The 20589-nt window shown below is 40.5% G+C and overlaps 1 long non-coding RNA gene across 5 annotated transcripts in view; it reads right to left on the reverse strand.

The window, feature by feature from the left end:
• Positions 1 to 20589, reverse strand: part of LOC134732718 (uncharacterized) — a 361391-nt gene that overhangs the window by 169902 nt on the left and 170900 nt on the right. For 2 of the 5 annotated variants that reach the window (XR_010116176.1, XR_010116173.1), the window contains one exon: positions 7094 to 7339. The exons of the other annotated variants lie outside the window; for them this stretch is intronic. This is a non-coding gene — a long non-coding RNA (uncharacterized lncRNA). Of the gene's footprint in view, positions 1 to 7093; positions 7340 to 20589 lie in introns of those variants that run through there. 5 annotated transcript variants of the gene reach the window in all.

A 20589-nucleotide genomic window follows, 5' to 3' on the forward strand; every position in this document is an offset into this window, starting at 1 on the left:
ACTCCAGGACAGCTATTTGGTGGAAGAAAATTTATGGACAGAGAAAGTGATGTACAGAGAATGGAAGTGAAGTAAAAAAATAGCTGGATTGGTTCCAGCATGGTATTTGCTTACTTGAACGTGGTTTGAACAGTTGGCCTTCTTTGATTGGCCAAAATGTGGTGATCAGCACCAGAGTAGTACAGTCTATTTGTACATCCAGTTAGGTTTCAGTTCACTGTGTATGAAGAAACTTTTAGACTGAACTGAAAATATGGACAGGGGATACTTTAGGCTAAACTTGACAACTCTCTTCTCTGTCTTCCATCTCCCATTTTCGCCCCCTACTCACTGAGGAAGCATAAAGATCCTCTCAGGAAAAAAAGTGATAACAGGAGAAGGATTATGTTATCATAAGGCTTATGGTGCTGAGAAGATGGGCAACTCTGAGAACAGGGCAGCAGAACAGGAGGAATGAGAGGTGAATGTGTACAGCCCCTAGGAATCTGGCAGAGAAATGGCAAGGTTTTATAGAACATTAGTCATCTTTAATATGTACTGACCATTTATCATACACAAAATACTATTCTGTGTGCATGTGTGTATATGTGTGTGTGCATGTGCATATGCATGTGAGTGTGTGTGTTAGGAGAGACCATCTTTAATCCTCACAAATACCCAGTGTGGTAGTTGCTTTCATTAGGCCCATTCTACACTTGAAGATACCATGGGAGGCTGAAAAACTAGCCTCCCAAAAGATGATCATATTTTAATTTCTAGAACTTGTGAATGTTACTTTATGTGGCAGAAAAGTTTTTTACAGATGTGATTAAGTTAAAGACCTTGGGGAGAATTATCCTGGATTATCCAGGTGAGTACTAAATGCAATAAATCATGTGTTTTCTTACAAGAGAGAGGCGGAGAGACATTTTCTTATACATCAAAGAGAAGGTGATGTGAAAACAGAGCAGACAGAGGATTGAAGATGCTGGCCTTGAAAATGGGATCATTCTCAGTAAACTATCGCAAGGACAAAAAACCAAACCCTGCATGTTCTCACTCATAGGCGGGAATTGAACAATGAGAACTCATGGACACAGGAAGGGGAACATCACACTCCGGGGACTGTTGTGGGGTGGGGGGAGGGGGGAGGGACAGCATTAGGAGATATACCTAATGCTAAATGACGAGTTAATGGGTGCAGCAAAACAACATGGCACATGGATACATATGTAACAAACCTGCACATTGTGCACATGTACCCTAAAACCTAAATAATAAAAACAAATAAATTAATTAAAAAAAAAAAAGAAAATGGGAATGATGTGACCACAAGCCAAGGAATGCTGGCAGCCTCCAGAATCTGGAAGAGGCACAGATTCTCCTGTGGAGCATCTGGAGGAACATGGCCCTGCCGACATCTTGATTTTCCCCCAGTGATATTAATTTCAGATTTCTGGCCTCCAGAACTGTGGGAGAATATATTTCAGTTGTTTTAAGCCACCAAGTTTGTCATAATTTGTTGCAGCAGCCACAGGAGACTACTACAGATGCCAAGAGAGTTTAAGTAATTGGCCCAGTAAATTGCCAAGCTCTTTTCAAACCCGGGCAGTCTGACCTGGGTGGCCTTGAACAACTCTGCTGTCATCCTTCCTGGCTGCTGGCCTCCTTCAAATGTTTGCAAGAGAAAAGTATAAGGATTGGAATTTCTGTTGGTCTTAATTCTTTAACAATAATACCACTCTGCCACTCATCTTGGGGGCCCCTGCTTGATAGCCATCACACACACCAGGCACATGGCCAAGTCCAGGCCAGTGTAGGAAGTTAGTGGGGCAGCCAGAATAAGAGCCCACACCTCCAGAGCCCAACAGAGTTTGTTTATTTTTGAACCAAATCTTCAAGAACTGCCTTGGAGTAGCTTTTAAACAGAGTCTCTGGGAGACTGGGGTGAATAATGCCTGTGAAGTCTGGAACCTTCCTATTTGCACAGCCTCAGATCTCCAGTTACTCCCCTAGAAGGAGCAAGCCCACCCCCAGGGCTGCTATGGGTCTCACCTTTACCTAAGGGCAGACGGTCCCAGAAGGTTTTTTTTTTTTTTTTTTTTTTTGAGAGTTTTGCTCTTGTTGCCCAGGCTGGAGTACAATGGCATGATCTCAGCTCACTGCAACCTCCACCTCCCAGGTTCAAGCAACTCTCCTGCCTCAGCCTCCCAAGTAGCTAGTATTACAGGTGCTTGCCACCACACCCAGCTAATTTTTTTGTGTTTTTAGTAGAGACGGGTTTTCACCATGTTGGCCAGGCTGGTCTCGGACTCCTGACCTTAGGTGATCCACCCACCTCAGCCTCCCAGAGTGTTGGGATTACAGATGTGAGCCACCGTGCCTGGCTGGTCCCATAAGATTTTAATGCTGTATTTTTATTGTGCCTTTTCTCTGTTTAGACATATTTAGATACACCATTACTAACTATTGCGTTACAATTGTCTATAGCATTCAGTACAGTAGCATGCTGCACAAGTTTGTAACCTAGGAGCCATAGGCTATACTACACGTGTATAGTAGGCTACACCACATAGCCATCTAGGTTTCTGTAAGCAAACTCTATGATGTTTGCGCAATGATGAAATCACCTAACAATGCATTTCTCAGAATATATTCCTGTTGTTAAGATATGCATGACTATAAATAGAGTTTCCTTGGCTCTTCCCCTTCCCTGAACTGGAGACCTTCTTTAGTCAGGCTTTAGAATACAATTAAAATCCTTTTTAAAAGGTTTCACATTTCCATGAAACATCTCTTCTGTCACTGGAGATATGCCAAGTGTCTTGCTGTGAGATGTTGTCTCCTCTGCATTCCTAATCTCTTGATGGGCACTGGGGGGTGACACCGCCACCACAGTATTAGCCCTGTCCACCCCATTTCCTAGCACACCCTCCTCCACTAATGCACATTTTGTTCCCATCACCAGGATCTCCTCAGCACCTCCTCTGTACAAACTGTTCCTCCTTCTCACAACAGTCTCTCCGTGTCCTCTAGGACACATGTACACACACCCGTCTTCCCTGACTGATTTGGTTGTACTCGCAGGGGCCACTCTGTTGCCACTTCCTCTGAGAAGCCCTCCTTGATCAAACTCCCACCAGGTCTGAGTCTTGTCCCCTCCCCATACTCCCATAGATCCTATGTACATCCTGGTAATAACTTGTAGTGCCTGAAGGTGTAATAGTCTATGGATTGTCTAACAAGCTCTTCAAGCAAAAATGTTGATTCACTTACTCGTCTTTTTTTTTTTTTAATCCGGAATTCTGGCACATGCTAGGGGTTCACTAAGGATTTGTAAATCACTGGATGAAAGTACAAACAAGTGAATGGGTGGCTTTGGGTTTGCTTGTCTCTGAAGCCCTTTGTCCCTTAGCAGACAGTATAATGTGGCAATGATGTATCCTACTCATCTCTCTGTCCTTTATAGGGCCTTGCCCAGAGCAAGTGTTCTGTATTATTGATTGATTCACATCAAAAATTAATCTTGATTGAAGAAATTTCAGATGTTACTGATGGTATTAACCTGAGAGCTCTGAATTCTAATAACCTAGACCCAGAATTTTTTTCAAAACTTTATTCCTCACAATTTCCTCCAGTAGATCATCTCACATGCTGGACTACTCACTGCTTTCCAACAGGGCATACTCTTGAATATCCCTGTGTTTTTATCTATGCTTTTGTTTCTACCTAGAATTCACTCTGATGTCCAGCTAGAAAACTTCTTATGTCCCAAGGTGCAGCCAGACTGGAAAGAACTGCTCCTTTCCCTGGCCAGACTTCGACACTTTGCACCCACTTCTATTACAGTATTTTCTACACTTAAATCAATGTAGTTGTTTAATTGTTGGTCCCATTGTGCTGTGAGATTTTTGAAAATACAATATTATCTTATCGAACTTTGTACTGCTGTGTCTACAGCCTATTGAGGTGCTCTGTAAGTGCTTGATGACTGAATGAATGAATGAATGAATGAATGTGTGATATCAGCTTGACCAAAACAGAGCTCAGAAGGTCACCCATAATGACTGTAACTTCAAGTTTTTACTATCAGAGCCATTTCTCAGAAAAATAAATAAACTGAAACAACAAAAGGCAAGCAGCCAAGCTCAAAAGTATACAGTAAGTTAGTGGGGTAGCTAGAACAAGAACCCAAGCCTTGAGAGTCTAGCCTGATGCCTTTGTCACTGGTCAGCCCTGAGAGGCTACAGCTTGGTCTTCTGCCCACTTCCCTGTATTATCAGCCACAAGAGCAGCATTTCGGGTCCACCCAGGGGCTGAGTTAAGGTCCTGGTTGCCTGGAAGTCCTTGCACTCCTTTGACTCAGAAAAAAAAAGGAACTCATTGTTCTAGCCAGATGTGTCCTCCCTAGGGAAGCTGCAGACAAACTTGATTAGCTCCCTCTTAATTGTCTATGAAATGCAAATGTGTCCCACTCACACGCCAGTGACATCCTTTGTCTGCTTCTGTGCAAGGGCCGATAATGCCAATTAAATGCCAAGGCTCACTTAACAGGTGTGCTGATTGCCACTGTGGGATGATTTACTGGAGGAACACTCCGGATATGAAACAGACAATAAGGAACATTCTGTCTCCTCCTGCTCTCCATCTTGGTTATTAGCTTGAAATTTGGTCTTTGCTTTCAACAATTAACTTTTTCCACCTAAAAACAATGTCAGAATCATGTCTCACATGTGCCAGAAATGCAGCAACATTTCTGATCTGTAATCTCCCCATCATGACTGCACCTCTTCAGTGCAGTCTCTCTCAGTCTTTGCCCACCTCTACCCCCAAATCTAACGACCCTACTCACAGCTTCCTGAGTGATCTTCCTGAGAAGGCACAGCTCCCAGTCTGTCATTTTCCTACTCAAAAGGCTTCAGTGACTTCCCTCTACCAGAGGAAAGAGCTTGTTTAATTACAAGGTCTGATGTCTGTGGCCCTTGATTTAGCCTAAATAGCTGATTAAACCACTTACCCAGGAACCCATCTATTCAATCAAGTGCATATTCTTCATCCAGGCCCTTAAAATCCTCTGTATGTTGGGCCCATCCTATTTGTACATGATATTTCCCACTGCACCATCAGCCCACCATGAACCTCATACTCTAATTTTCACGTCTGGTTAGAAGTAAACTTCTAAGTTGTTGCCTTTACTGCATTCTTGTCCAGTGGCATAACCCTTCCTCCAGAGCCATCTCCTACCAAAAACAAAACAAAACAAAAAGCAAACAAACAAACAAACCTTTTCCAATCCCCCTTGATTGGGGGATTGGAGCTTCTTTCTCTTTCCCCTACCATCCCAAAGTTATTTTGGGATGTAGAATTATCAGTCTTTGAGCATTTACTATACAATACAGATGCATGCCTGTTGCTTTCTTTGCACAACTTCATTTCATCTTTACAAAGTGAGTTATTGTTAATGTCATTTTATGGATGGGAAAACTGAGTCTCTGAGTGATGAAATAACTTGCCCAGATCCACAGAGTTAATAAGAGGCATAACCTAGAATTAAACCCAGATATGAAGTAATTCCAAGGCACCAGCCCTTACTTATCCTGCATGTATGTGTTGGGACTCTGGGTATTTATTACTGAGTATCATGTACCTGACAATTATTCATGTCTTTGACTACCTTTATCATCAAGTTATGAATCTGGACAGAAGAGAAAACGTGATTTTCACTTGTGTACCACTCCTACTGAAATGGAGAAGCTCAAAAGCAGATGTTGTTAAAATATTTTAAAGCAATCCAATCTGTCTTTGGAGAAAGATGTCTGTTTCTGCATCTACTTTTACCTTAAGGACGTCTATAGATGTGTTGCATGAAAATGTGGATTTAAATTCTCCTAGCATAGAGGCTGGGATCATTTGTCATATTTATATCAAAGGTCTATATGTCTGGGAGTCACAGGGTGGTGGGGGTGAAATTATGTAATGTATATGGGCTGAAAATCAAATGCCATCACCCCAGACCCCTTAGAGCACAGTATTCCCATTGCTTTGGGTTTCTGCTCTCCACCACTGCAGGGTCCTACCTAGAGAAAACAGCTACCCATTCCTGCTCTTTCCAAACTTCAACTTCCTTCCCCCAAGTCCATAGAGCCATGATGACAGGCCCTGCTGCTCTCAGACAGAGCTGCAGAGAAGCCTGCCCATAGACAATTTTCATTTCAAAGCTCAAACATGAAAAGCACTCTCTTGCTGGGTAAATGAACCCACTGTTTTCTTGCTAAATCAAGCTCTGTTGAAGGGAAGCTGGAGAATGAAATTGGCAAAAGAATTGAGGAGATGGGGAGTGGAAAACAAAACTTTGATCGCTTCTTTTTTTTTTTTTTTCAATTTCTCAGCTAAGCTTAACTTGGCTGAATAAATAAACTGTGTTTTCCTAAAATGCATTGAGAAAGGCGACTATCAGAAAGGGCTTATTCAAAGATGAGGTCTGATGTTGGTGGCCCTTGATCTAAGCTAAGTGGCTCATTAAAGCGCTTTCCCCTGTATCCACACCCCTGTGACAGTTTGAACTTCATTTGCGGGGGAGGGTCATAAACATCCATCTTCCTTTTGTACAGAGGTGGAAGTTCAATTTCCTGGAACCTGATATTCATGCAGTAGCAGTTTCTTTGTTACCTCTGGAAAATCGCCAAAAAAAAAAAAAAAAAAAGGAGCTGCAAATTTTTCATAGTGGACAGGGGATAGATTTTACCTTCCTTATAATCCCTCAGGCTACCTTTGAGTCTTTGAGTCTGAGCCATCTCCCTCTATAACAAGGGGAAATAAGGCTAATGATTGAATGATTTGTACAACTCAGCTACCCGGTTTCCTGGCAAAAGAAGAGAATGGTGGCTAGGGGGCAGGGGCTAGGGGGCAGGGGGGTTGGGGAGATGTGGGTCAAAGCATACAAAATATCACTTAGTAATAAGGAATACTTTCAGGAGATCTATTATACAACATGGTAATTATACTTAATAATAATGTATGATATACTTGGAAATTGCTAAGAGAGTTGATTCTAAATGTTCTCACCACATAAAAAATAAGTATGCAAGGTAATAAATATGCTAATTAGCTTGATTTAATCATTCCACAATGCATACATATATCAAAACATCATGCTATATACCACAAACATATGCAGTTCACCATAAATATATGCAATTCTAAATGTGTCAATTAAAAAATAAATAAAAATAGAAAAGAGCAGTCTTTTTCTCTCTTAGAAGAAATTCATTTTCTGAGAGTTGTAAGAGGACTCCACATAGAGCCAGGAGAGAGGAAGGGAATAGGTGCAGACACATGGCACAGTTGGTTATCACAATGCCTGGAAACGAGAAAGAGAGAATATTCACTTTCACAGATGATCCCTGAGAACCTGCCCGCGTTTATTCCATGTGATTTTTAGGACACACACTTATTATTCTTCATGTTAAAAAAAAACAGCAACAACCAAAAAACCCTTCCACCATCACTTGGCTCCTTTTCCTAATGTAACTAATGAAACACTGCCAATCAGTTCTTGTACAGCCACCTTTGGGTTGTCTATCCTTCTTTCTTACTGACTGAACCCACTTGTCCAAGGGTTGTGAGGGAGATAAAAGAACACACAAACATGCACAGACATACACACACACAAGTTGGGTAGGGTTGAACCGTGGCTGAGGCTGAAGTGTAGCTAAAACTAACAACACCCAATGCTGTAAACTGGGATCTTGCACTGGACCACAGGGAACACTCATCTTCACTAAGTGAGACATAATGCTCCATTAGTTTTCCAGTTGTTTTACTTCTCTAAGTGCCGAAACTCCAGTTTCAAATGTTAAAACACTATGGATTATTGCAAAAAAGGAGCAAAGAGAACAAAGGTTCTTTGCATCCAGAGTTTTACTTTGACCCTTTATGCTTTAGCAGTACGGAAGAGAAAGGCTGGCCCATGTATCCTTCCTAAAACACTCTGTGATTCCATCTTCCAGTGAACAAGGCCAATCAGTGATTTGAATATAACTAGTAACAATAGTGTTCCTCTCTTTAGGGACATGATACAAGAGAGACTGAAAGTACCATACAGAAGAGAGACAATATTCTGGATATAACTGTGACACAGTATTATGTAGTGTATTAGTCCATTCTCAGGCTGCCAATAGACATACTCAAGACTGGGTAATATATAAAGGAAAGAGGTTTAATTGACTCACAGCTCAGCATTGCTGGGGAGGCCTCAGGAAACTTACAATTATAGCAGAAGGGAAAGCAAACATGTCCTTCTTCAAATGGCAGCAGGAGGAAGAAGTGCTGAGCAAAGGGGGAAAAGCTCCTTATAAAACCATCAGATCTTGTGAGAACTCACTCACTATCACAAGAACAGCATGAGGGTAACCACTATCATGATTCAATTACCCCTCAACAGATCCCTCCCATCAGATGTAGAGATTATGAGAATAACTCAAGATGAGATTTGCGTGGGGGGAACAGCCAAACCATATCATATAGAGAGAAATAGAAAAATTGAAGGGACGAGAACAGTAGAAGAAATGTGTCTGAATGTTCAGGATACAATTTGAAATCGGGCAGGACACATACTGTTTCAAATATCACAGCCTCAGAGAGAGTGTGAAATAGTGGAAAAGCATAGCCTTTCGAGTAAAAAATGACTTCTGGCTCTGAATGTGTGATAAATGTATTCCATTTTGCTCTTTCTGATAATCACAATTTAAAAATCCCTGGACAAAATGCATAAGTCATCTAGTAGAAAACTCTGGGAGATGGAGAAAAGGACACCATGCTAGGGACCTTGGGACTTGAGTAAGGACAAAATACCACTTCTAGGTGCAGCCTAAGACAGAGTTCTAACTTCCACCCCAATCCTGCAGTGATAGACATTGCCCTTCCTCCTGCACTGTGGACACTATGGACACTGTGGTATGGGAGTCCTGTCATCTAGGTAACACTCAAGTTGAGCAAACTGTAATAGCACTTCAGAAGCGTTAAATACAACTTGGCATTTAAATCATAAAAGGGAGCCAGGATATGAATTCTGAACCTAAATAGGTTCCAAAGTTCTTTGAAATGCTCTAAAGAACACTTCAAAGTCTGTACTTTTTTCTATGAACTTGTGTCCTCATTTTCACCAGCTCCTTGAGGACAGAGATTGTGTGTCTAATTCTGGATATTTAGTGACACCTGGGAGTTAATGAGCATTGACTACTTACATGTCACCATATCAGGTTGACCACCTGATAAAATAAAAGACTTAAATCAGAACTAGAGTCTCATAACTTAATACTCAAAATTTCTAGGATAGAGTCCAAATTACTAATTATACCAAGAAAAAGGAATGTCTCAACTTAAATGATAAGGGACAATCAACAGATACCAACACCAAAGTGACACACATGTTGAAATTATCAGATGTTAGAAAGGCAACTAAAACAAAAATGTTCCAATGATCAATTATAAACACTCTTGAAACAACAACAACAACAGAATCTCAGCAAGAAAATATAAGACATAAAGAAGAATCAAATGAAATTTTAACTTGGAAAAACAAAATAACTGGAACAAGAACAGCATAGGGGTAACCACCCTCATGATTCAGTTACCCCTGAACAGATCCCTCCCACCAGATGTAGAGATTATGAGAACTACAATTCAAAGTAAGAAATACCTGAATTTAATGCAGCTAATTAATAATCTTGTTATTCTGCTAAAATGACCTCTTAGAATTGTATCTGCATGAATTCCTCTCTGTGGGCTTGAGTTCAAATCCTGTATAAATGAGTATTTTATACAATATTTCTTAGAGTTATTGAAAAAAATTAAATGCTATTAAACATCAAAAAAAAAACATGTATTGGTTGATTGCTACCTAACAAACTACCCCAAATTTAGTGACTTAAAACAACAAAAACAGTTAATTTGCTCTTGAATCTGTAATCTTGTAGAGCCTTTTTTGTTGGCTTCACCTAGAGTAGCTAGAAGGTTGGGAACTAGAATTATCTAGAACATCTGAAAGCTCTCTCATGCACATGACTGGCCCCTGGGCTAGAAAGAATCAATGAGGGAGGGCCAGGGATCTATATAGTTTTTCCATGTGAGTATCCGGCATGGCAGTTTCAGATTAGCAGGACATTTTATATGTAATCTCAGAGCTCCCAAGATGTGTGCTCCAAGCAAGTCAAGGGGAAGCTGCCTAATCTTTTATGATTTAGTATTAGAAGTCATGCAGCAACACATCTACTGTAGTTCCAGACCCACCCAAATTCAAGGGGAAGAAGTATAGACACCCCGCTCCCATCCCCGATTCTGCAATGGAGGAGTGTCAACAAAACACAGTAATAGGAGAATGTGACACAGAATATATTGGTGTGGCCCCATGGAAAAATTCAATCTGCTACAGCACGTGTAAGTCCTTTGTCTAATATTGTAAACCATAAATTAGCAAACTACAGCCTGCAGGCTAATTCAGTCTTCTGCCTATTTTTATAAAGTTTTATTGGCACGCATTCATGCCCATGTATTTACATATTGTCTATAGCTGTTTTTGTGCTACAACAGCAGAGTTGAGTAGTTGTGACAAAGACCATCTGGCTGCAGAACCCCAAATATTTACTACCTGGATCTTTGCAGAAAAAGTTTACTGAGCCCTATTGTACAGAGTTGTTGCATCCTCCTAGAGACTGCTCCCTGCCGCTCGGAGCTTCCATAGCACTTGCTCTGTATTCTATTGGGTTCAGAATTATTTCCATAAACATCCAAGCTGGTCTTCACCATGAAAGCTTTGCCTTTGATGTTTCCTCCGCTGAAAGTATTTTCATGTAGCTCTTGTAATGGGTGGTTCCTTCTCAGCATCGAGGTTTCAGAGCCTTGTCATCTCTTCAGAGAGAGTGTCCTTGTACATTAAATCTGAAGTAGCTCCCTGCTCTCCACCCCCAATTATTCTATCCCACTTTGGTGTTTTATTTTCTTCATTAAACATGTCACCATTGACAATCGTTGCATTTAGTATTATCATGCTCTTCACTAGGGTAGAATTTGCACAATGGTAGATAATACATCTGGTTTTTTGCTTGTTTTGTTTTTTAACAGCTCCTAGCACACTAGACTTTCAATTAATACCAGTATAATTAAGCAAACATGTCAGTTTTGTTCCAACAAACTGAGTAGAGTGTTTTAAAGCAAAGTATTTTATTACTTTTTATATGTTGGGTACTCAGCAGAGTAAAGGGAAACATAATGAGTACGGTACAAATAGCTCCCAAGTACATGTCGAAATGACAGATCCCTTGAAGTCTACAACATGGTGAATTCTAAAGAACATTTCAAAGTCTGTAGCTTTTTCTATGAACTTAACTTGTGTCCTTATTTGTCACAAGCTCCTTGAGGACAGAGATTGTGTGTCTACTTCTGGATATTTAGTGACATCTGGGAGTTAATGAGCATTGAGTACCTACATGTCACCATATACAGATGACGACTGTAGCAAGACAATGGCCAGTGAACAAGGTTCAACCACAGTGAAAGGAGCAGCCCAAGTGAGGAATGAGCTTAGAAAAAGACCAAGAATAACTTCCTGGAGACCTCAGCAAGGTTAAGAAAATGTCAAGAGTCTTGAGTAAGAAGAAGAAACTGAGAAATAAAGGTCATGAGAACATGTTATAGCTCACATTTTATTATATATCAAATATTATGTTTAGGATTTTAACATATTATCCCATTTATTTCTCACATCAATCAGGTAATAATTATATCCTGCCTTAAGGAAGAGAAATCAAAATTCAAGAGAGAATTCTAACCTAGGTCAGTCTTATGATGATGATGTTGATGATAGTAACTAATAATTATATAGCAATTACTATGTACAAGACACTGCGCTGCACAATTTTTATATATCATTTAACCACATAAGAAAAATACTATTATTAATCCTAGTTCTTCAAAGAAGAAAATTAGTGCACAGAGGGCAAGTAAATTTCTCAAGTTTGTTCAGCTCATACATTCCAGAGCCAAGATTCAAACCCACATAGTCTGGTTCCAGAGGCCATGTTCCACCACACTTACTCACTCTCTAGGGCTCCAGCATTTTTTCCTGCCTTTCACTTTGTTCTTACTAATATATTTACAATTTTCATCATCATAGCCAACATCTGCATATGTGTCTAGTTTGGCTTAAGCATAAAATATAGGTTGTAGGGGTGATACTGGGTGAGGACAGGTGAGTCTGGACAAGTAAGATAGGTTTATAATACAAAGGAACTCAAGTGCCACACCTGGAATTATTTTGAGATTTACCCAAAGGAAGTATAGAGCTATCAAACAATTTTTAGTAGCAGCCAAGGAGCCCAGAAGATAAACTTTGAATTGTTTGTTGCTTGATGAAAATGGTATTAAAGTGTTAGTGACAGACCAACCTAGATGTGTGGCTAGACTTGGTCACATGCAATAGACAGGTTCAGACTTTATCAAAGTGAAAGATAATGTGTTAGTTGGAGAAGCCACCTAAGTCTGACTTTGAATCTCTGGTTCCATTAATTCACTAGTCATGTAACTGTGGAAAAGTTGCTTAAACCTTCTAACCCCAATTTAAACATCTAGAGAATGGAGCTAATAGTAGTTCCCAGCTCTTAGGGCTAGCAAGATAAGTAAATGACTTTAAGCCAAATCACATTTACCCTTGATTGAACCTATTACCAAAATGGAAGTATCTTAAGAGATAGCCTACAGATAGTAGGCAGTATAAATAAGTAAACTGAATAAAGACTGCATAAGTATTCTACCTGGTGTACATTATCTACCCAGTGGGAATATACCTCGCATTTTTATATTAAGATCACAAGAAAGTTTGTTATTTGGCAAGGAAGGAGAAAACCATCTGGAAGGGAATGGCTCTTTTAAAAATATAAAAATGACAAATAATAAGAATAATAGGGCAGAGGGGGGACATTTTATTATCCGTTTTAAGTGAAAATTGGAAGTGAGACCCCCAGCTTCCAGAGCCACATCCTTTTCTCATCTCCTGTATTAGGGGAACTGGCAGAGTGGTCATTCTGACTACATAATTAGGTCATAAATGATAATTAATCTTGGACCCCGAGTCAGCTCCCTGCTGGGACACTTCCTTTCTCAGTTCCAGTTCTCCATAGCCCAGCCTGCCTCAGCATCCCAAACCTAAACCATTCATTTTAGTTTGGCTTAATTAATTTCCCCTCCAAAATCCTGCCTCTTGCCTTTGCTCTTTGTTATACTTCTATTGAATTTCCCCACTGATTATATTTGTTTCCTCAGAGCCTGAAGGAAGGTCAATAAATGTGCAATGCTTCACTCTTCCCAACAATGCTAAAGGACATGGTGGAAGGCCGCCCCCTCCCCAACCCGCCTTTCCATTTGTCCTTAAAGTCTGCATGAAATGGACATTATGCATATGCAATGCACAATTTGGAAGAGACTGCCAAGAACAAAGACCGACAAATTGGCTGTGGTTTTAAGTTCTATTTTGGGTAAACAAGGTTGAACATGCTCCAGTGGTTCCCATTGCCACCAACCACATCTAAATCATTCTTGGTCAAGCCTTGCTGACTTCCGTGTTTAACGTAAAGGAGGTAGAAACAATAAGGTTTGGAGACTGACTGGAGAAGAACTGAACATAAGCCAGGTTTCTGCCTTTGTGCTGAGATGAACAATGCAAGCATTCTCTCAGAAGGGCAATGTCGGAAGAGAAGATAATTTGAGAAGACAATGTTAATAGGTTCAATTTGGGGAATGTTGAGTGTGAGTTGCCTGTTGGACTCTAATAATCTTGACGCCAGTTCCCTTTCTTTAAAGAAAAACGTCTTGAAAGAGATATTTATACTTACTGTCTTAGGTCTGGGGTTCATGGAAGGGGACCCCGAGAGGAGGATGTGTGCTGAAGTGACTTAGGAAGTGTTTTTCTCGGGCAGATTACCACAGAGGATACCTTTGCTCAATCCCCCAAGGATCTAGAGAGGCAGCATAAATCACAACTGAAGAGGAGGGGGCAACGAAGCCTGGGGACTCTGCATTTGCACTTTCCCTGCTTGGAAGTCTCTTTCCTTAGATTTTTGCAGATCTAGCTTCTTAAGATTTGGGTCTCTACTCACATATCATCTTCTATGGAGGCCTTCACTAACTACCTAATTGAGAATGGTTTTTTAGCCCCATAATGTCCATCACCATCACCTTCCCCTAGAGCCACCATGATCACCACCAGCCCCTGCTTTTCCTCTCCTAGCTTGCTTTAATGTTTTCCCCAGCACCTTGCATGGCTTGATGTATATAACATTATATATCATAGACTTGTTTAGGGCAACTTGCCCCTCATGAATATAGGTTCCTGGAGATCAAACACTAATGTGCAGTTACATCAGCAGTGTCTAGAACATATCTGCCACCTGGCAGGCATAGAAATGTATAGAATGGTTGCCTGTTAAAAGAATGACTAGTGAGGAATTGGAGAGATGTGGAGTCACTATAAAGGAACCACCTGGAGGAAGCAAGAAGGAAATTTAGGTAAGAACCCAGGAAAGAACTAAAGTTGCCCAGGGAGAGGGAAACCTCTCATTCTGATGCTGAAAATAAGAAAGTGGGGGTGGGAGTAGGCAAAGGAGAGATTTTCGAGAGATTTTAGACCTGACAGTTTCCCTTTTCTCTGTGAAACTGCAGTTACCTTAGACCTTCTGCTCATTAAACATACTCTCAGGGAATTTTTACATTCTCTAATGATTCCATTTAAGTATCTTATTTTATAATCCTATCAAATATTCCACCGTGTACCATTTATGCTTGATATTAAATGCCTTTATACCATTTTTCTGTGTTTGTTACTAGAGATTCAAAGGGGGCATGAGATCTGGAGTGCAGTCATGGAGCTGCCCGTGTCATGGCCTGACTGCAGCAAGCTCTGCCAGAAGGCAGCCTAGTGTAAGGAAAGGAGTCAGAGGAAAGGCCCTCAATGCCTCACATTCTGACATCAACACTGGCACAGCTGTTTCTTGCTCATCACATTTGACCCCACAAGAAACAATATGCTTTAGAGGAAAGAATTTTAGAAACGAACCCAGAAGCCCCACTCCTGATGGCTGAGTGGCCTCAGACAGTGATTCCTTCTCTTTTTTTTTCAACTTTTATTTTAGGCTCAGGGGACACATGTGCAGGTTTGTTACATGGGTAAATTGCATGTCTCTGGGGTTGGTGTGCAAATGATCCCATTATCTACCTAGTGAGACTAGTATCCAATAGGTAGTTCTTATTTGTTCTGATCAGCAGTTCTTCTGACTCTAAATGCCTGGTGGGGTAACCTGACCTCCATGGCCCCTTTGACTATGGGATCCTCACAATTCTATGAAATGGTCAAACTTGTACTGTCAGATACTTTTTACAAAAAAGGAAACTGAGGCTCACGGATGTGACACAACTTGCCCAAAACCACACAGCTCCAGAGGAGCAGAGTTGACCCAAAAGCTCAGCTCAGTCCAGTTCCAAAGCGGGGCCTCTTGCCCACTCTGCCGTCCTTGCCTCCATCCTCTCAGAAGTCCTGGGTGCTCCGAGCAGCAGAGTTCACAAGGGTGCTGCTGACTGTCTGACAGAGCCAGGGGGGAGGTCTGTGGCAGAGGGGAGGACTATCCTCTCTTGCCTAGTCTGGGCATCTTCATCAACTGTCTCAATTCCCCCTCCTTGGCCCTGCAGATTTCTCATTCCACCAAGGCATGCCCTGCTCCATGCCATGGCCACTGGTGCAGTGCTTGTGTAAATCCTGTTATATGATTTGGATCTACATAACAAACCTGTTACATGTGGACCCGAATAGAGAGACGCTAGGAAGGGGAGAGAGGGAAAATGAAAATGACTTCGTTAGCACATGGTGGGTTGAGATCCAAGGCCTCTGGGAAGCACCGCAAACTTCACTTGGAATGGAGATTGGGGTGGAGGCTCAGAAAGCCTGGCCATGGCCTGGCAGCACAGCAGGCTACACTCCAGTCTGCTACATCATGTGTGAGTGGGCAAAATACTTCCTTCTCTGAGCCTCAGTTTCCTGTCTGTAAACAGGAAAAACAGTACCCACTTCACAGAATTGTAATATGAACCAGAGAAAAGAGCTTGCACAAGGCTAGCAGTGTGTGACATACTGTAGTTGTCTGATAAACGGTCTGTGCTTCAACTCATAAGAGAGGGCTCATTTGAAATGGCAATGGCAAGGGTGGGATGAGCTATTTGCTGTCTTTAGAAGAGGGAACATCTTCAGAGAGATGGCAACCCCTTCTTGGGGTACAGCATCTCTCCCCAGCATCGGCCACCCTGGCTCGACAAGATACCACTCCACGACCCAGGCAGGCAATGCCGTTGCCATGGTGATGGAGTCCTGTGCTCAGTTCTGCTGTGGCCAGCCAGGACGCACAGAACACAGGTGGACAGCTCGCTGTTTGGAACAGAGATCAGGCTGCTAATGAGGAGGGAGGTGTGGGCCAGCCCACAGTCTCAGGACTCTCACTAACTCAGTGAATCTGGAAATAACTACTTTACTTCAGTAGACCCCAGTGTCTTCATTGGTAAAATAAAAATACTAAAACCTGTCTCAAAGACTTATTTTAAAGATTAAACTAGGTTATGCACGTAAAATCACCAAGGGTGGTTCCTGACCGGTCCTTATCAAATGCTAGTTCTTTTCTTCCTTTCCTGTTATATTTTTAGTGGAATGAGAAGGAAGCGAAGAGCAGGAGAAAGAGAAAGAGAATGGTAAAGAAGGATGAGGGACAGGAAAAGAAGACAGAAAGTATGATAAAGGAGAAGAAAAACAACAATAACCAGAACAGCAAAAACAATAGCATTCAGTGTACCTCATGCATTTGGCATTCCAGGGCACCTGTTTGTGTAATTAACAATCCTCATTGTATCTGTTTACTATTGCTGTAACTGTAACCAATTACCACAAAGGTGGTGGCTTCAAACAGCACAAATTAATTATCTTACAGTTCTAGAGGTCAGAGGTCTAAAATGGGTCAGCAGGGTTGTGTTCCTTTGGAAGGTTCTAGGGGAGAATTAATTTTCTTGCCTTTTTCAGCTTTTAGAGGCTGCTCTCATTCCATGGCTTGTAGCCACACCACCCCCTTCATCACTCCAACCTTTTCTTCTCTTGTATCTCCCTTCTAACTTTAACTCTCCTGCCTGAACTTTTTTACTTATAAGAGCCCTTAGGAATATACTCAATCCACCTAGATAATCCAGGAGAATCTCTCCATCTCTGTATCCTTAACTCAATCTCATCTGCAAAGTTGTTTTGTTTTGTTTTGTTTGCTGTGGAATGAAATATATGCACAGGTTCTGAGGATTAACATGCGGACTTTTTTGGGAAGGTCATTATTCTGCCTACTATATCCACACCAGCTACTAGATGGGTATTAAGAACATTTTAACTTTCAAGGTTAAAATATATAATAATAAAAATATGACTCAGAAAAAGTAGGAAACTCTCCAAAGGTCACATATATGTAAGGATTCAAACCACATTCTGTTCAAGTCTGCACCATATGTTCTTTCTGTAGAATATACATGAAGATACTCAGAAAATGTTGCCTCTAATCCAAAAGGATTGGGTTGAATGATCTTTGAAATTCACCTTCTGTCTGAAACGCTATGATTCTCTATTCAGGGGGGAAAAGAAAAAAAGCCTTCATTATAGCCAGTCTTAACCATGATTATTCCTTCTCCTCTGGCTCTAAACCCTAAATCGAAGAGTCCTAAGGCATCACTAGAATGGAAGAGAACGATGGGAGTGAGCTTTCCCTAAGCAAGAATTTTGAGAAATGCATGACAAGCCCTGCTCCTGCATAGACTACCTTGGAATAATAAATACAAAATCTGCTTAAGATCCTGAACTATTTCCCATTGGGCTTCTCTCCTGGAAGCCCAACCATCAAAATCAATGACAATCATGTTGGCATTTTGCTAACTGAACCAAACAAGAGGTAACTGGTCTTGAAAACCTATAATGAAGTAATTAGTTACTCTATCAGTAAACGGAAATAATAGTCACAGATTGTTGAAGCTAGAAATAAACTTTTTGATTATAGATGGGGACCTGAAGCCCAGTATGTCTGAACCACCTGACACAGCTGTGATGCACAGGGCTGGGACTCATACCTGGTCTCCTAGGTGCTGGCCTAGGATTCTTTCCACAGGACCACCATTTCTGGAAGTTTGAACATGACTAGGTGATTTCTCCTAAAAACTGGAGCATCAGGGATGAAATGACAGACTGTGTAGGCATCACAGCCTTTGCCCCAGATAAGGGACAGATTGCTGAAGAGTCTGGAATCTGTCTGCATCTGTGTTTGGGCTGGTCCTTGGGTCACATGTACCCATCCACACATTGTTTGATGGGCTTACCAGCTAGCTTGGCTTTCCAGGATCATTTTAAAAATTTTTCTTTTCAATTATAAAAATGCTGGGTTATGACAAAGAATCATTTGGAAACCCTATGTTAAAAGTTAAAATAAAAGTAAATCATTCACCAAGATATCCACAGGTTAATTATTCCTAATATTATGAAGAATATATAGAATTTCTGGCATTTTTTCCCTCTGTGTCTACTCAACAGCTCTTTGGAGAAAAGAAACCTCCCCCATCAAATAGCAATACTAAAATATTTTTATGGCCTCATAATGAGTCTCACACTGTTAGCCTGGCCTCTAGTTGAGCACAGTGATTTGCTCTTTGCCTTGGCCACAGTGATCTGTTCAAGGATGGCCACGTGAATGAAGCCAAGCCAAAAGAAGACCTCTCTAGGACTTTCCTAGAGCTACTGGGTACTGGAAATAATGTTCTTATTCTAAAGCATGAAGTCTCTTTACTGGGCTGACTTCAGACTCATGTTATCATGTAGGGAAAGTCGGCCCCCAAATAAATCCAAGCTGAAACGAGCAGAGCCTGGATAGATATGGGGATAAAGAGACAGAGAAGGAAAGGAAGAGGGTGGGGCGAAGAAAAAGGAGGGAGAAGGGGGGGAAGAAAAAGGAGGGAGGAGGGGAAGAATATCACTACATCATTCTATTTGGACGACTAAACTTAAATATACGTAAAGCCAGCTCTTCCTAGTAGATTTTCTATTTATTTATTTTTTATTTTTATTTTTATTTATTTATTCATTTTTGTGACAGAATCTCGCTCTGTCACTCAGGCTGGAGTGTAGTGGCGCAATCTCGGCTTACTGCAAATTCCGCCTTCCAGATTCAAGCAATTCTCCTGCCTCAACCTCCTGAGTACTGGGATTACAGGCACCTACCACCACGCCTGGAGAGAGATATATATATATATATAAGCTATAGATTATATTCTAATATAATATATAATATATATTGTATATAATCTCTAGATTATATATTATATATAATCTCTAGATTATATATTATATATAATCTCTAGATTATATATTATATATATTATATATAACCTGTAGATTATATATAATCTATAGATTATATATAATATATAATCTAGAGATTAAATATATATATAATATTCTAGAGATATATATTATATATATATCTAGAGATTATATATATATCTAGAGATTATATATAATATATATATTTGAGATTATATATTATATATTAGTATATCATATATATTTAGTAGATAACATATATATATTATATATATATTATATATAATATATATATTTTTTTTAGTAGAGACGGAGTTTCGCCTTGTTGGCCAGACTTGTCTCAAACTCCTGACCTCAAGTTATCTGCCTGCCTTGGCCTCCCAAAGTGCTGGGATTCCAGCTGTGAGCCGCTGAGCCAGGCAGATTTTCTCATTCTTATGAGACAATAAATTGTCTTCTTGATTAAGTCAGTTTGCACATTTGTGACTTACAACTGAAAGAACACTGATTGATACCAAAATCAGTATCCAGTTGGTGTATTGCAGGTGGCAGATGCTAATATGTGAAATTGGCTAAGTTAAGGGAGGTTGTGAAGTGGTGAGAGGGCAAGAGTGCCCCAGCTCTGATGCAGTGATTGAAAATCCTGTGCTAATGTGGACTTTATTTTATCTTGTCACTTCATGCTATACATATGAGTTTGTGCCATGCTTTTTTTTCACCTACCACAATTATGGTGATAATGGCAATGGTTTCTATTAATTGAATATTGAGCATTGTGTGCTGTGCATTATCCATGCGTTCTCTCATTTTATCACCCCTGCCCTTTCTATTAGATGTGTACTATTATAATCAACACTCATAATTATAAAGAAGTTAGAAAACTTGCTTAAGTTCCAACAGCTTAAAAGAATTCAAATGGTATAGTTCTAATCCAGAACAAGAGTTCTTATCTACTACTATTTCTTCATAATCTTGTTTCTGTGGATTATTTATTCCTTGTAAACCTTTTTAACAGCAAAACACTGTCCCAGTGAAAACATGTAATAATTATTTCTTTCCTTCGAGTTGAGATATAAAAGATTAAGAGACGATAAGACATGGATCAAGGCTGCAAAGACAAGGGTTGGATCTTGGTGACAAAAAAGTACATCCTCCTAAAAGTCTTCATGGGGAATTCCCCC

Source organism: Symphalangus syndactylus, chromosome 16 (genome assembly GCF_028878055.3).
Source record: "Symphalangus syndactylus isolate Jambi chromosome 16, NHGRI_mSymSyn1-v2.1_pri, whole genome shotgun sequence".
In the NCBI taxonomy this organism is placed as follows: Eukaryota; Metazoa; Chordata; class Mammalia; order Primates; family Hylobatidae; genus Symphalangus; species Symphalangus syndactylus.